The sequence below is a fragment of the Gorilla gorilla genome, chromosome 15 (genome assembly GCF_029281585.2).
Source record: "Gorilla gorilla gorilla isolate KB3781 chromosome 15, NHGRI_mGorGor1-v2.1_pri, whole genome shotgun sequence".
Classification (NCBI taxonomy): domain Eukaryota; kingdom Metazoa; phylum Chordata; class Mammalia; order Primates; family Hominidae; genus Gorilla; species Gorilla gorilla.
In genome coordinates, this window is record NC_073239.2 from 105,012,528 (window position 1) to 105,029,838 (window position 17,311).

General features: G+C 37.7%; 1 long non-coding RNA gene across 1 annotated transcript in view; it reads left to right on the forward strand.

Annotated features, from left to right (window-relative positions):
* Nucleotides 1–16,633, forward strand: part of LOC109029509 (uncharacterized) — a 62,337-nt gene extending 45,704 nt beyond the window's left edge. The window contains exons 3-4 of the long non-coding RNA XR_002008615.4: nt 13,327–13,445; nt 16,118–16,633. This is a non-coding gene — a long non-coding RNA (uncharacterized lncRNA). The remainder of the gene's footprint in view (nt 1–13,326; nt 13,446–16,117) is intronic.
* Nucleotides 16,634–17,311: the final 678 nt, after the last annotated feature.

Genomic DNA, 17,311 nt, shown 5'->3' on the forward strand with positions numbered 1-17,311 from the left:
TATGAGAAAACTACAAATGGTATAAACTACACATACTGGTAACACCAGATGGAGAATAAAAAGAGAAAGGTACAGAAAAAAGTATTTGAAGCAATAATGACTGAGAAATTCCCAAATTAATGTCAGACACCTAATCAACAGATACAGAAAGTTCAGAGACGATCAAGCCAGGTAAATGCCAAAATAAAGTACACCTTGGTACATCATATTCAAACTTCAGAGAATCAAAGATAAAGAAAAAATCATGGAAGAAGTCAGAGGAAAAACAATCTTACCTATAAAGAAGCAAAAATAATAATTATATTTGACTTCTTTTTAGAAACCATGCAAGCAAGAGAGTGGAAGGAAATATTTAAAGCGTTTAGAACCAAAAAAAAAAAAAAATCCACCAACTTAGGATTCTGTATCCCATGAAATTATCCTTCAAAAGTGAATGAGAAATAAAGACTTTCTCAGGCAAACAAAATTTGAGGGAATTTGTTTCCAGTAGATCTGCTTGCAAGAAATGTTAGAAGTTTTTCAGAGAGAAGAAAAATAATGTAAGTCAGAAACTCAGACCTACAAAAAAAAAAGCATCAGAGAAGAAATAAGTTTAGATAAAATGAAAACGTTTATGTTTCTTAATCTTAATGGATCTAATAGATAGCAGTTTGTTCAAAATAATAACAAAAATATGTTTGATTACATATGCTCGTGTGTGTATGTTTATGTGTAAGTGAAATGAATGACAAGTTACAAAGGACAGGAGAGAGGAATTAGGAATATTTCGTTTGTCGTTATTATAAGGTACTTGCACTACCTGTGAAGGGGTGTAGTGTTACTTGAAAGTGGGGTTGGATTATATATGTACATTGCAAACTCCAGGGCAAGCACTAAAAATGTTTTTTTTAAAAAAGGATAGGGGCCAGGTAGGATGGCTCACACCTGTAATCCTAGTGTTTTGGGAGGCCATGGTGAGAGGATCACTTGAGCCCAGGAGTTCAAGGCTGCAGTGAGCTATAATCACACCACTGCACTCCAGCCTGGGGGAGCGCAAGGTCAAACAAACAAACAAAAACCATAATTGACCATAAGTGATATGCTAAGAAAGGAGATAAAATTGAATCTCATACAATGCTCAATTAAAACCACAAAAGGCAGAAAAAGTGTGGAAGGCAAACTAGGAAGAAAGAACAAAAACACAAATAAAAATATTAATGAATATGATATATATTAATCAAACTATATCAATAATGATTTTAAATGTTAATGATAGAAATATACCAATTAAAAGACAGAGATTTTTAGAGTGGATCAAAAACAAGAACAAACTATATGCTGTCTAGAAGAAACCCACTTTAAATATAAAGACACATGGAGATTAAAAGTGATGAGGGAAAATATAATATGCTAACACTAATTTAAAAAAAGAGGAAGTAACTATACTAATTTCAGACATAGCAGACTTTAGAGCAAGGAATGTTATCAAGAAGGAATAGAGGTATTACATAATGATAAAGGAGGTAAATACTTCACGGAAACATAATAATCCTCAATATGTATGCACTTAACAACAGAGTATCAAAATATGTGAGGTAAAAACTGATAAAACTGTAAGGAAAAATGGGTGAATCCACTGTTAGGGCTAGACATTTTAACATGTCTTATTAGAAATGGACTGATTCAGGCAGAAAATCAGTAAGCACATTGTTGAACTCAACAGCACCATCAATCAACTGGATATAATTGAAATTTATAGACTACTTCATCCAACAACAGCAGGTTACGCATTCTTCTCAAGCTCACATGGAACATTAACCAGGATAGACCACATTTGGGGTCATAAAACATGCCTTAACAAATTTTTAAAGATAAATATCATAAAACATCTACTTCCAGACTACAGTGAAATTAAACTTGAAATCAGTAACAGAAAGATAGCTGCAAAATCCCAAGATAATTGAAGATTAAACTGCACTTCTAAATAACACATGCCTCAAAAAAGAAATCTCAATTTTTTAATTTGGAACTAAATGAAAATACAACTTATCAAAATTTGCAGGATGCAGCAAAAGCAGTACTTAGAGAGAAATTTATGGCATTGAATGCATATATTAGAAAATAAAAAGTATCTAAAATCGATAGTTTATGCTTCCACCTTAGGATACCAAAATAAGAAAAGCAGCTTAAATTCAAATTAAGCAGAAATAAATAAAAGAGCAGAAATCAATAAAATTGAAAACAGTAACTCAATATAGAAAATCAATAAAACTAAAACTAGTTCTCTGGAAAGATAAATAAAATTGATAAGCCTCTAGCCAGGCACCAAGAGTAGAAGAGAAGACACAAATTGCTAATATCAGGAATGAAAGTGGGAACATCACTACAGAACTCATAGACATTAAAAAGATAATAAGGAATAGTATAAACAACCCTATGGCCACTACTGTGATACCTGGATAAAATTGACCAATTCCTTGAAAGACAGAATATACCAAAATTCAAACAAGAAAAAAAAGACAATCTAAATAGCCCTACATCTGTTAAAGAAATTAAATCAATGATCAATAACTTCCCAAAACAGACAGCACCAGTCCCAGAGCAATCACTGGTAAAATCTACCAAACATTTAAAGAAGACACTATGCCAATTCTCTACAATCTCTTCCTAAAAAAAGCAGAGGGTATCCATCCTAATTCATTCTACAAGGCCAGCATTACCCTAATATCAAAACCAGACAGAGACATTTTAAGAAAATAAACTATACATAAATGTATTTTATGAACATGAGAGATGAGATGCAAAAATCTTCAACAAAGACTTAGTAAGTCAAATCCAAAAATGTGTTAAAATAATTGTATACCACTACCAAGTGGAATTTATCTCAGGTATGTTAGGCTAGTTCAACATTTGAAAATGAATTAATATAATCCATCACATCAAGAGGCTAAAGAAGAAAAATCACATTATCATATCAATAGATGTAGAAAAAGCATTTAACAAAATCTAACATCCATTTATGATTTTTTAAAAATCTCAGTATGCTAGAAATAGAGGGGGACTTCCTCAATTTGATAAATAAAATCTACTAAAAAAAAAAAGCCTACAGCTAACATCATGTTTAATGGTGAGAAACTCAAAGCTTTCCTGATAAGATCAGAATCACGACAAGGATGGCCCTGCTGACTACTGCTTTTCAACATGATACCAGAAGTTCTAGCTAATGTAATAAGACAAGAAAATAAATAAAGTTATATCAATGAGGAAGGAAGAAATAAATCTGCTTCTGTTTACCGGTGAAATGATTGTCTATATAGAAAACTCCAAATAATTGACAAAACTAATAAACAATTATACAAAGGTTGCAGGATAGAAGCTAATATATAAAAGCCAATCACTTTCCTTTATACCAGCAATGAATGAGTGAAATTTGAAATTAAAAACATGTTACCATTTACATCAGCATCCTCACAAAAATTCTTAGATATAAATATAGCAAAGTATATACAGTATCTGTCTGTGGAAAACTAAAAAACTCTAATGAAAGATATCAAAGCAGAACAAAGTAAATAAAGACATATTCTATGTTCATGGATAGAAGACTTAATATTGTCAATATGTCAATTTTACCCAAGTTGAATTAGAGATTTAATGCAATCTCAATTAAAATCTCAGCAAGATATTTTATAAATATCAACAAATTGAATCTAAAATGTATACGGAGAGTGAAAAGACTCAGAAGAGCCAACTCAATATTGTAGAAGCAAAACAAAGTCAGAAGACTGACAGTACCTGACTTCTGTATTTACTACAGTAATTAAAACACAGTAATTAAAGCTACAGTAATAAAGACCATGTGGTATTGATGAAAAATTAGAGCAAAACAACAACAACAACTACAATTAATGGGATGAGTAGAGAGCCCCAAAATTGAACTGCATGAGTATAGCCAACTAGCTTTAACAAAGGAGCAATGGCTATTCAATGGGAAAAAATATTGTGTTTCAATGAACGGTATTAGAACAACTAGACATCCACATAAAAAAACAGAGACACAGACCTTACACTCTTCTCAAAAATTAATTCAAAATATATAAAAGACTTAAATCCAAAACTGTAGAATTCCTAGAAGACAACATAGGAGAAAATCTAGGCAAACTTGGATGTGACGATGACTTTTTAAATACAACACGAAAGGCATGACCCATAAAATAAATATTCGGTAAGCTGGACTTCTTTGAAATTGAGAACTTCTGCTCTGCAAAAGACAATATCAGGAGAATGAGAAGACTAGCCAGAGACTAGGAGAAAATATCTGTGAGACACACATCTTATAAAGGACTAGTATCCAAAATATACAAAGAGCTAAATTCAGCAATAAGAAAAAAAAACAAGTTGATTTTAAAATAAGCAAAATACCTGAACAGACACCTCACCAAAGAAGATATTAAAGTAAACATATGAAAAAATGTTCAACATCAAATGCCATTAGGGAATTGCAAATTAAAACAATGAGATACCACTGCACACCTATTAGAATGGCCAAAATCCAAAACACTGACAACGTCAAATGCTGGGGAGGATGTGAAAGAACAGGAACTCCCACTCACTGCTGGTGAAAATGCAAAATAATACAACCACTTTGGAAGACAATTTGGCAGTTTCTTACAAAACTAAACATACTCTTACTATACAATCCATCAATCAATCATATTTTTTACCCAAATGATTGAAGGCTTATGTTCACACAAAAACCTGCACTTGGATATTTATAACAGCTTTGTTAATGATTGCCAAACCTTGGGAGCAACCAAGTTGTCCTTCACTAGGTGAATGAACAAATAAGCTACGATACATCTAGACAATGGAATACTATTCAGAGCTAAAAATAAATTAGCTATCAAACCATAAAAAGGCATGGAGGAAATTTAAATGCATATTACTAAGGGAAAGGACACAATCTAAAAAGGCTGTAAACTGTGTGATTCCAACTATATGACATTCTGGAAAAGGCAAAACTATGGAGGCAGTAAAAATATTAGTGGTTGCCAGGGGCTACAGGGAGGGAGGGATGAATACATAAAGCACAGAAAATTTTTAGGGTAGTGAAACTATTCTGTATGATACCACAATGAGGAATACATATCATTATACATTTGTCCAAACCCATAAAATGTACAAAACCGAAAGTAAATGCTAATGTAATCTATGGACTTTGGGTGACAATGATATGTCAATATAGCTTCGTCAGTTGTAAAAAAGGTACCACTGTGGTGTAGGATGTCCACAGTGGGGGAGCTTGTGAATGTGTGGAGGTAATGGGGTATGTGGGAACTCTCTGTACTTTCTACACAAATATTCTGTGAACCTAAAACTACTCTTTGAAAAAAAAGTTTATTAACTTGAAAAACATTTAATGAAAAGACTTTTAAATTCCTTCAATAAGGTCATTCATTTCTTGAATACTTTTATTAAACATCTTCTATGTGCCAGTGTATCAGTTTGGGTCCTCCGAGGAGCAGGCATCAAGACAAGACTAAATGTGCAAGAAAGTTATTAGGGGAATGTCTATGAAAGAAATTGGAGACTTCCAGGAAAGGCTGAGAGAACCATTAGACTGTGACGTAGGCCCGACTTTGAGTAAAGAACAGAGAGAAGGAAGGAAGGCTAGGTAGAAGCTTGCTAGATTGCTATGCAGTCTAAGGAAAGTTGGACAAGGCCATTGCAGAGCTCTCGAGCCAAAATTGCCCATTAGTGGAGTCTTGCATCTCTCAGAAATGGGTCTGCTTCGGTGTCGCTGCTGGGCACAGCCAATAGCTGGGAAACACGGATTTGACACAAACTCAGTGATGGATTTCACAGCCAAGCAGCTGGAGCCCTTGGTCCCTACAGTTGGAGATCTGAGAGGCACATTCTCATGGCCACCACGGAGAGGAACTTTTTTATCCACCAAAAAAATGAGAAGAGAGGTTCTAGTGTGGAAAGGAGGGGAGGACTTAGCCTAATCCTGCTTCTAACCCAGTACCTGTCCCCTAGAAGCCATTCTGGTGAGGCAGCAAAAGCCTGGGCCTTTACACCAATCCTCCCAAATATGGAGAGATGCAGACAGAGCGAGAGGATTTTGTCTAAGTTTATTCAATCAAATTGTTGATATATTTTTGGCTGGTTTGTACTCTCCCCTGCCCCCTATTTATTAAGTATTGGAGAATACAGATCCTGTGAGTTTATTTCAATTCACTATTTTAAGTCGTAAGTCCTCCATTAGCTTTCTAATATCACATCAGCTACTATTAGGGGAATGGACTGAAGCAAAGAGACAATTAGGAGCCCAGACTAAAGTAGCGTCAATGGAGGTAAAGATAAAAGAATTGGGCTGGACACCGTGGCTCACGCCTGTAAACCCAGCACTTTGGGAGGCTGAGGAAGGTGGATCACTTGATGTCAGTACAAAAATTAGCCAGGCGTGGTGGCATACGCCTGTAATCCCAGCTACTTGGGAGGCTGAGGCAGGAGAATTGCTTGAACCCGGGAGGCAGATGTTGCAGTGAGCCGAGATCTTGCCACTGCACTCCAGCCTGGGCAACAACAGCCAAACTCCAACTACAAAAAAAAAAAAAAAAAAAAAAAAAAAAAAAAAAAAAAAACAGAGAGAGAAAAGAATTGATTGAAAATATATTTTGGAGTCGTAATCAATAGGATTGCAGGTAGATTAAATGTCCCTGTCTTCAAAATTTGCACACTTGGACAGACTGCTGAAGTATAGACAGTCAAAAGGCCATTACAATGTGGAAATATTAAGTGCCGTAACTCCTTAGCTTCTACCACAATCTTACCATGGAAAAGCCATCTCAAAGGATGCTTTTAATTGCATCATTTCCTATCCTCTTGTGATTCCCACACAAAAAAGACCTATCACTGTCATTTTCATTTGTTAATATTGTGTTTAAATTTTCTTTTCCAAATGAACTCATCTACTAAAAGCAAATGAGAACTCAAAACCATTTTATAAAACCATCTGGGTAATAATGTAACAGCTCAGCAATTTTCAATTAGGTGGAGACAATGTCCCCAAATAGGAAATTTGCCTGAATGTTGGAAACAGGGTATTAAACAGCACATACCAAACATCTTGTGAGCCTTCCATATCTAACACCCAAGAGATCATACTGCATTTTTCAGTGAGAACCCAGGATTACTCTAAGAAGTTGTCTTTGATTTCTTTTCCGAGCACAATACCTGCTTTAATTAGCCTAAATGAAAGTGTCTTCTATTAGACCATGCTCAATCTCTAAACCTGGCTACTGACATTCTTGGAAGAAGGGTGAGTGTACATGAATGTAAGTGGCCTTCCCATGCACAGTGACCTCAATGCCATGCTCTTCACATGGGGTCTCACTAAAGTGCGTTCTGAGGAGTGGTATGCAAATTTGCATCCAGAGAGCAGACAATGAGCACCATGAGGGAGAGTAACCCACCAGCTCCAGAGAGCTGGTGAGATTCAGAAAGGAAAAGCATATCTAATGAGGCTGCTGAGGTGTGATGTAAGTGGGCCCTGGGAGATATAAGTCCCACTTCCATATCACCTACGAATTCTTCAGTGACATATACATCGTACATGGAAGCATTTTAATGAATAGTCTGAACTTAGTAAGAATACAAACAGTAATAGTTTTATTTTTCTCTTTCCACTGCTTTCTGCATATTTGCAGTGATTATCTAATCCCTTTTGTTTTTTTACAAACAATCTCCTTTCTAAAGGAGATTTTTACATACTCTAACATTCTGTCTAATCTAAAATAAAACTTGAACCTCACTTCTAATTTCAGGCCCTTTCCCTTTCTTTTCTCCTCACTACCTTCCTCCACTGCCCACTCCTTCTCCAGTCAGGCTTGAACTTGGCTTGGGACTTGCAGTAGAGGTTGAGCATGACCTGTTCTTCCACCTTCTTCCCTCTCTTCTGCCCTTTTTGGGGTAAGTGCATGAAGAGGGATTAGAGGAAGAGGCAAAAGTCTCTTTTTCCCCTTAGATAGTCACTGTTATCTTTCTCCCTTGGCTGACACTAGGTGGCCCTTCTGTGTTGCCCACTTTCAGATGCTGGCTTCTTGTGAGATGTGTCTGAGTTCTCAGAGTCACAGTGGGAACTGCCTCACTGTTCAGGTCCTGGAGGGGATGGGGTGCTCTCCAGTTGCTCTCTTTGGACCATCTCTTAGCTCCTGCCCCCCACCATGGTACTTTCCACAGTTGAGTCCCCTCCCACATGTGCTGCCCTCTTAGGAAGATGCTTTCTAGATCACTTAAGCCTGGCCAGCTCCTGTGGCAAGGAAAATGCTTGCCAAATGCTGGCCCTCTTATCCTTTTTCTCAACCCAGCCATTGCAGGCTGCACCATCCATCCTCATACCTCCACAATCGTCCAGGTTGTAATTATGCCCCATTCTCTATATGCAGGGATCACTCTAAGCTCCAGTGTCAAGGAGTCAAGTCCTTCAGGAATTCTCTGCCTCCACTCCCTGTGGCAGAGCTAGAGTGGCTACCATGCTTCTGAGCTCAGCCAGCATCCAGAGAGAGTGAGATACAGCCTCCTCTTCTTGAAGCACCCACTTCTAAACTCTATGACAGTTTTCTTGGAACTCTGTTATGTGGGTCTGGAGATGACAATGTCACAGCACTCCCCTCTAAGCCTAAATTCCCTCACATCAATGAACTATTAGGTGAGTTTCCTTCAAATGTCATGTCTTCACTTTATATAGGATAGTTAGGATGTGGTGGGCGGTAGTGATAGTCAGAGTATCAATAGATTACCCAGAAAGCCATAGAGGGCACCTCTGCCAGCTTCCTGACACTTGTAAAAATATGGGGGAACTTGTCTGCTCTCTTCAGCTTTGGGGCTTTACAAGAAACTCTGAGAAAATAGGGAAAGTCTCATGCATAAGCAGGTTATGCACACTATTGCATTGGTGTGAACGGGTCATTCACTGTAAATATAAGAGCTGTGGAGGACGTGCGTTCAAGATTGGTACTAGGTGAGAACCAAAGCCTCTGGGGTGAGGGGGCACATATAATGCATACATACAAAAAGGTAATGTTATAAGCAGTTTCTGAGCATCCTGTGCTGGGTGGACAAAAGCACATCAGAGACTGCATAACGAGGGAATTTCTAATGAATCAGCAAATATTAACAAAACCCATCAATGTGCCAGGCAACTGTGACAGGTGCTAGAGATATAGAAATGAATAGAACCCAAAGGTGGTGGAGGAGTCTCACTTGAAAAACATTGTCCAGGCACCTAATGGTTAGGTGAATACAAACAAAAGTCCCAATCACACTCTTTCCTAAATGGATTTGTAATTGCCTCCATTGGGAGCAGATTGCAATATCAATAACTACAGTATAATGAACTGACTTGCTATTCCATTTTCATGGGGAACTTTGCAGTTTCTCCACTAAGCCATGAATCATGTTTATTTGAAGACCAATTTCACCCCCTCCCAGTATCCACAGGAAGAAGTGCACTCATCCCAGAGGCTCAATTACTCCCTCCCGCTTCCCAGCACTAGCCTGGAGAAAGCTCCGAGAATCATACATTATTGCCTCTGAACTGCGGCTAATTTCTTAGAGTGTTTAAGAATTTGTATAAATGGTTATCTTTAAAGATGCATCAAATTAGAGGAAAAAAATAAATAATATCCTGAAGTTTAGAACTTCATCAACTCAATCAGTGAGCATTTCCTTTTGCCAGTTAACTCTTCACTTACTGTGATTTGTACCTTCCAATTTGTATACATAATTACTAAGTTTCATTGGCTTGCATAAGTAAATGGTTTTTGTTTTGGGGTTTTTTATCTACATACAATTACTATGTATTAAAATCTTCCAGGATGCTAGGAACTTTGTATGGATTAGTTCCTAGGTAGTGTTATCCCCATTTAATAGGTGATTAAATGAGGCCCAGAGCCATTAAATAATTTGCTGACACTCATGCAATTAGCAATGTGGACAGAGAATTTCAAGCTAGGTTTCTCTAATCCAGATCTTAGAGTCTTCCGCTACTGCATCTCTCTAAAGAAGATTAAAGAAAAATATTCTGAGAAATGTAGCCAAGAAGTGAAAAGAAAAGCTTATGCATCTCTACTAAATAGGTCAACAGTAGCAACACACCACCTTGGATATGCTATGTGCCAAATACTCTGGAGTCCTTGTCTGAAAAGCTTCAAGAAGAGTGACATAACTGTTAATTTTCTCTACCTTAGTGGTGTATCACCAAAATGAGAATATCCACCGCTCTCATTACTGCCACATTTCCCCAAATCTCCAAAGGACATCTAAGTGTCATCTGGTCCCACGATCCCTCCCTAGACCCACCACGTTTGCTCTGAGCGGTCCTCTAGTCCCTACTGGAACGCAGTCGGGAATGGGCACTCACGGCCTCCCCAGGCAGCCCCTTCCATCTTTGCGTGGCTCAGAGATAAAATTATTCTGAGCCTGGATCTCATGCCCTGTGGTTTCCGCTCGTGGTTCTGCCTTTCGAAATTCAGAATAATTTTAATCCATCTTTTACATGACAGCTGTCATATATTTGAAGGCATCTCTTATATTCCCAGTTGAAACATCTAAGCATCTCCTGGCTTTTTAAGTATAAATATGATATGATTTTAAATTCCTTCATTATTCTAGTCATTCACCTCTGGTCTTGACTGCTACTTATATGTCCCACCGGGACAATTGCAGTAGCTTCTTGGCTAGTCTTCTTCTTTCATTCATAAACTATAGTCTAAACTCCACTCAGCACCTGGGATATTTCTTTAAAATGTATGATCCTGTCTTTCTCCAGCTGAAAAACTTCCAATGGCTTCATTTAGAACAAAATCCATACTCCTCACTTCAGTGCATTAGGCGCTCACTGTTTTACTCTCAGAGTGACGGTTAACTGACCTGAAACAATAAAACTTCATCCTTGCTGGATGATTTTGCAACTGCTCTGTATTTTATTGACATTCAGATAAATACCCATGTGAAATATGTTCAGAGCAGATTCAAGGGTACATTTAATTTGTCATGAAATGCAAGCATGATCTGAAATTCAAACAGGTCCTAAAGTAAAATACCCTAACTTCTGACCCTGATGCTTGGAATATTTTATGAACTTTTCAACCTCTTATAGAAGCTAGCTCTTCTGACACAAACTCTAGCTTTTATGTTATTATAAACATCTAGGATGTAGAAGGTTTTTTATCTTCTCATCAAAGAAGGACATTCCGTAGCCATTCTAAATAAATCCAAAATAATATAACTAAAAATATAAGTGCAGTATGTTTTATGCTGTAACACCTAAGCTAGGTGTTCTTGATCTGGAATCCATGAGGCTCTGAAATTCTCTCTTTCAGTAAATTTTGATTTTAAAACGTAATCAGTGAATGAAAGGGAGACTCCTCTTTGTAGAAATCTCTGCGCGAACCATAGAAGTTGGTTGGCAAGATCAGATATGTTGATGTTAACCACTCACCTATGTCTTCATTCCACTATAACTGTTGCCTGTTGTCTTACTGAGAGCCAGCACCAAGCTAAGTGCAGGGAATCAGTGGGGAGCACTCAAAGCAGAGCACCTGGAGAGGATGTGGAGAAATAGGAACACTTTTACACTGTTGGTGGGACTGTAAACTAGTTCAACCATTGTGGAAGTCAGTGTGGCAATTCCTCAGGGATCTAGAACTAGAAATACCATTTGACCCAGCCATCCCATTACTGGGTATATACCCAAAGGATTATAAATCATGCTGCTATAAAGACACATGCACATGTATGTTTATTGCGGCACTATTCACAATAGCAAAGACTTGGAACCAACCCAAATGTCCAACAATGATAGACTGGATTAAGAAAATGTGGCACATATACACCATGGAATACTATGCAGCCATAAAAATGATGAGTTCATGTCCTTTGTAGGGATATGGATGAAATTAGAAATCATCATTCTCAGTAAACTATCGCAAGAACAAAAAACCAAACACCGCATATTCTCACTCATAGGTGGGAATTGAACAATGAGAACACATGGACACAGGAAGGGGAACATCACACTCTGGGGACTGTTATGGGGTGGGGGGAGGGGGGAGGGATAGCATTGGGAGATATACCTAATGCTAGATGACGAGTTAGTGGATGCAGCGCACCAGCACATCACATGTATACATATGTAACTAACCTGCACATTGTGCACATGTACCCTAAAACTTAAAGTATATATATTAAAAAAAAAGCAAAGCAGAGGACCTGTCCTCAGAGAGTTCAGTCCTCTGTTGGAGACATATGTTAAATCAATAATCATAGAAATATGTCATTACAAACTGTGATAAATGCTGGAAAACCTAATTTAATGACAGAGCCTTGGACAGCCATCCTAGGGAAAGTAATGTTTTAGCTGAAAGCTAAAGGTTGAAAAGTAGTTCACCAGTAAGGAATTCCTGCTAGACCCAGCACTGAAGGTCTCCAGTGCTTCTCTGTGGGTATGTTTCCTGGGAAACTTCCCAAGGAGTGGGTACCTGTGTAGTAGTTTGTCTCCAAAGACAGCCCCCATCCTATTCCTAATGGGTTCCTCTTAGTACCCACAGGTGACTCCAATCTCTGGGTGAATTTGGGTTGGCCTTTCGCTGTTTAGAACAATAGAACATGGCAGAGGCGATGCTGTGCCATATTTGTCACATGGAAGGGCATTAGGGACCGGACATGTGAGTACCGAGGCCAGGCTGATATCTATTTCATTTAGGCCTTCTGATGACGCCAGCTCCTGCAGCTATCTAAGTGCAACCATGTGAGACAGCCCAACGAGAACTGCCAAGCCAAGCCCATCAACCATCAACAGAGAATCATAAGTCATTATTTCAAGCCAATAAGTTTTGGGATATTTGGTTACACAGCAAAAGATAAGCAGAATACCTGTCCATGATCTTGAAAGACTCTTTTGGGGGGCTTAGCCTAAGAGAACTAAGTTTAGATCAGCTGACAGGGCCTCCTGAATAATGTTTATTCAGATGTTCTTACTCCGATGGCAGGAAAAAAGAGTTTGTCCTCCCAGTGGACCCAACCCTTACCTCTCCACATGCCAAGACTCCTCTTGTTCAGGTCTGGATGGAAGTGACCCAGGATGTCTCTGACAAGACCCTACCCTAACACTTGACTGAACTCTCCGTGAGAGCCTTTACCAGTTTTGTTTAACTTCTTCCAGTTTTTGCACTGCCATGGTTTCCAAACCTTTCATAAAAATCCAGCTCCAAGACAGATAAAAATGGTGTTTCTCTTTCTCAGGATGGGGAATTTTATTGTCATTGTCATCTCTTGCTTTTTTAGGATCCAGTATCTGCTGGAGGAGCCCCACCTTCTGCTACTATTATGTTCTTCAGATGAGTAGAAGAGAGTGGGGAGGGAGACAGCAGGAAGAAGAAAGGAAGAATAATGTCTCGAATTTGGTAAGAGCGTTTTTGTTTGCACGTCCTGCATTATTAATATTTCTTGTTTAGCATAATTAGCTACCCTCTCAAGCTTACACACAACCTGTAGTGTTTATGCCTTCCGTTGATAGCTAAACCATCAGCAAAGCAGTCCAGGTCCCTGAAGGCTGAATGCAGGTGGTTCTGAAGGCTGCAGGATGCATTCGAAAAGCAGGATACATAAGCTTTAATTGTTGCTAAAAATACATTCACTAGAAGAATCGGACTCCTTCTATCTGTCTGGAGTGGATAAAAGCCATCTATGAATTCAGTAGTCTTAAGAAAGTCACAGAAGAACAAAGAAAAGGTAGACAAATGGGCCCAAATGAACTTCATTAATGAGAAAAAAAGATAACTAATATAAGACAATACCACTTCTCTTTATTCAAATAATTGGCAGTCAATTTTACTTGGACAATAACTATGGCCTCAAATGTGATTTCAGGCTCAACAAAGCAGTGCAATTTAAGGTCTATCATGCCTTGTTGTCATGCTTCACGCAGCCTGGAATAAGTAATTCAATACCCCTTACAGGATCACCAGCTATTAAACCAGGATAAGAGCTTAGAGGCAGAATTACACATTCTATGATATATTATTATTATATAATGTATTATTTGTATTCTATTATTACATGTATACTTCAGTGGCCTGAGTTAATATTTTTCCACCAGCCACTAATTCCATACTCAAGAGTTATTCATGAAAAAAAAAATGAACTATTTTGACCTGTCAGAAATGGGTCAATATGAAAAGAATGTACACGTATGGGAGTGTGTGGAAGTAACTGTCCTCAATTTGATTAGCAGAACATTCAGCAGGAACTGTGGAAATCCAAGTCAAGTAATATTCTCAACAGGTATTAATATAGTGCTAATTATTTGCTAGATACTGTTCTCAGTCTTATCTATATATTAATTCATTCAATCCTATAAAAAATCTCTTTGAGGTAGAGACTTGACTAGCTCTCATTTGTTAGATAAGGAAATTGGGACATGGAGGTTACATAAATCACCTAAGTTCACATTATTAGTGTCTGCTGGAGTGAAGGTTTGGACCCAGGCAGTCTGGCGCAACCATCTGTGTTTAATCACCACACTAAATTGCCTCCCAATTCAAAGTTGAATGTTTCCATATTTACAAGTTATCAGGCTTATTTACCCTAAAACAAGTCATTCCTTCCTTTTTAGTGTACAGAGTGCTTTCACATATATTTTTTCATTTGATCTTTGCATCAGCTTTGAAAAGTAAGCATGGCAAGAACGATTATCCCGATTTACAGATGAAGGAACTTAACAGGCATCTTCCCCAATTCCTTTATACTTCTGGCAAGAAAAGTAAAGCTGAATGTCTAAATAATGCCTACACATAAATATTAAAATAAGACAAACAATTCAATAAGAAATAGGGAAATCCATGGGCAGATGTTCTGCAGATGAAACACATGGCTTGCAAACATTCAAAGAGGTGTTGAACGTTATCAGGGAGCCGGGAAATGCAATTAAGGCCGGAATGGGGTACCAATTCCCATCGCTTTTTCAGGCAAAAATGTAAAAATCAATCTATGCCAAGAGATAAAATAGAGCCACAGGATCTGTATGTTGCTGATAGAAATGTGAATTTAGAAAAATTTGACATTCTCTACTAAAGTTGAAATTAATATATCCTGTGACCCAGAAATTTCACTCCTGCATATATCCTCAAAATATATTCTTATACATCAATAAGAGACATGTGCAAAAATGTTTGCATCAGCATTTTCACAGTAGCAAAAAATCTAGAAACAATTCAACTGTCCATCAACATGAGAGTGAATTAATTCATCGTATAAAAATTCACTTAATGGAATATTATTAAGTAGAGTTTAAATGAATGATTATAAAAACATATGTCAATATGGGTGAATCTTAGCAGTATAATACTAACTGACTAAAAAGCAAATCTCAAGGTAAATAAGTTGATAGAGAAAGGAAAGCTAAGGAATGACGAGATTTGGAGGGAGAGAGTCAGGAGTGTGGGAATTTGGAGGAATTCCATAGGGGTAGTGTGGAAGGCAGAATTCTTAAATGACCCCCGGTGACCCACACTCTTGTATAATCCCTTCCCCTTAAGTGTAGGTGGGATCTGTAACTTTCTCCTAACCAATACAATGTGACAAAGGTGATGGGATACCCCTTCTGTAATTAAGTCCTGTTATATGGTAAAGATGAAGGAATTTTGAAGATGTAATTAAAGTCCCTAACAATTGGATTTAAATAATCAAAAGATAAATTACCCTGGGTGGGGCTTACCTAATCAGGAGAGCCCTTAAAATGAGTTTAGAAGTCAGGTACTCAAAGCAGCAGAAACTCTTTCTCTTCATTGCTGATTTTTTTTTTTTGACTTTTAATTTAAGTTCAGGGGTATATATGCAGGGGTGTGATATAGGTAAAATCGTGTCACAGAGGTTTGTTGTACAGATTATTTCATCACCTAGGTATTAAGCCTAGTATCTTTTAGTTATTTTTCCTGACCCTCTCCCTCTTCCCATTCTCCATCCTCCAGAAGGCCTCAGTGTCTGTTGTTCCCCTCTATGTGTCCATGTGTTCTCATCATTGGGCTCCCACTTGCAAGTGAGAACATGCAGTATTGGTTCTCTGTTCCTGTGTTAGTTTTCTAAGGATAATGGTCTCCAGCTTCATCCATGTTCCTGCAAAAGACATGATGCTGACTTTGAAGATGCAAGCTTCCACATCTACAGCCTCAAGGAAACAAATTCAGCCAACCAACTGAGGGAGCTTTCCTTGTCCTGCCTCAAGATGAGATCACAGTCTGTCCAACACCATGATTTAAGCCTTGTGACACCTGGTATGGAAGACCCAGTTAAGTTCTCTCCAAACTCTTGACCCACAGAACCTGTGAGAAAATATACGGATATTATTTTAAACTGCTAGATTTGTGGTAATTTGTTATGCAGCAATAAAAAAACTAATGCAAGGAGATATCAATTATTGTAAAAATCTTCTTTTGTTTTAAAATATAGTTCACCAGTAGTAAGTTACTAATAAGTAACCAAACAAATAAAAGCAAGCCATTTACAAATCAATAATAAGAGTTAGTCATGAACTAAAGATTGTAATTAATCAATTTCTGTACTCCTGTAATGAAAATAAAGGAGGAAAAGAAAATGAAAGAAGAGATCAGGGACCCGCTCTCTTCCTTTGTCAGGGAGCTCAGATTAGAACTTCCAGTCCAGTGCTCTTTTCTACTATAATTGGTTACCTCCTAATTCAAATTCTAAACACCTAGAGTCACTAAAAAGTGTTCAGAAATCAATGGTTATGCAAAAATTATATTCAACCCATGAAACCTTGAGTGAATCAACCCATCTTTCCCCACGCCAAACCTTCCTATGCCCTGTCTTCTGCTACTATTCTTAGAGAAGAATCTATGAAGAAGACTACAGTCTCCATACTTGTTCATAACCAATACTCTGGTCACAGCAGATTGAACCAGAGTAGCCACTGATCCAAAGGCATTTAGTGATAGGCTGGCCAACCACCTATGAAGAAGACTGTGCAATGTTTAGACTAGATGTGAGAGTTGAAAGATATCTTTGGGTACATGTCCAAAGCTTATTCCATTTTCTTTTGATGATATATAGGAAAAGAAAAGGCATACATTGAATATCCCATTCAAACACTGAATATCCCATGTCTTTGGTTATTATGAAAACAATTCAGACTTCCCCTCACACTCATAGGATATAAAGAGAACGAATAATGAGGAGAAAATAATAGGGACAGCATATCCAAACTCGCTGCTGACCATGGCTCCTGCTTAGAGAAACTGAGTGAGAAACTATA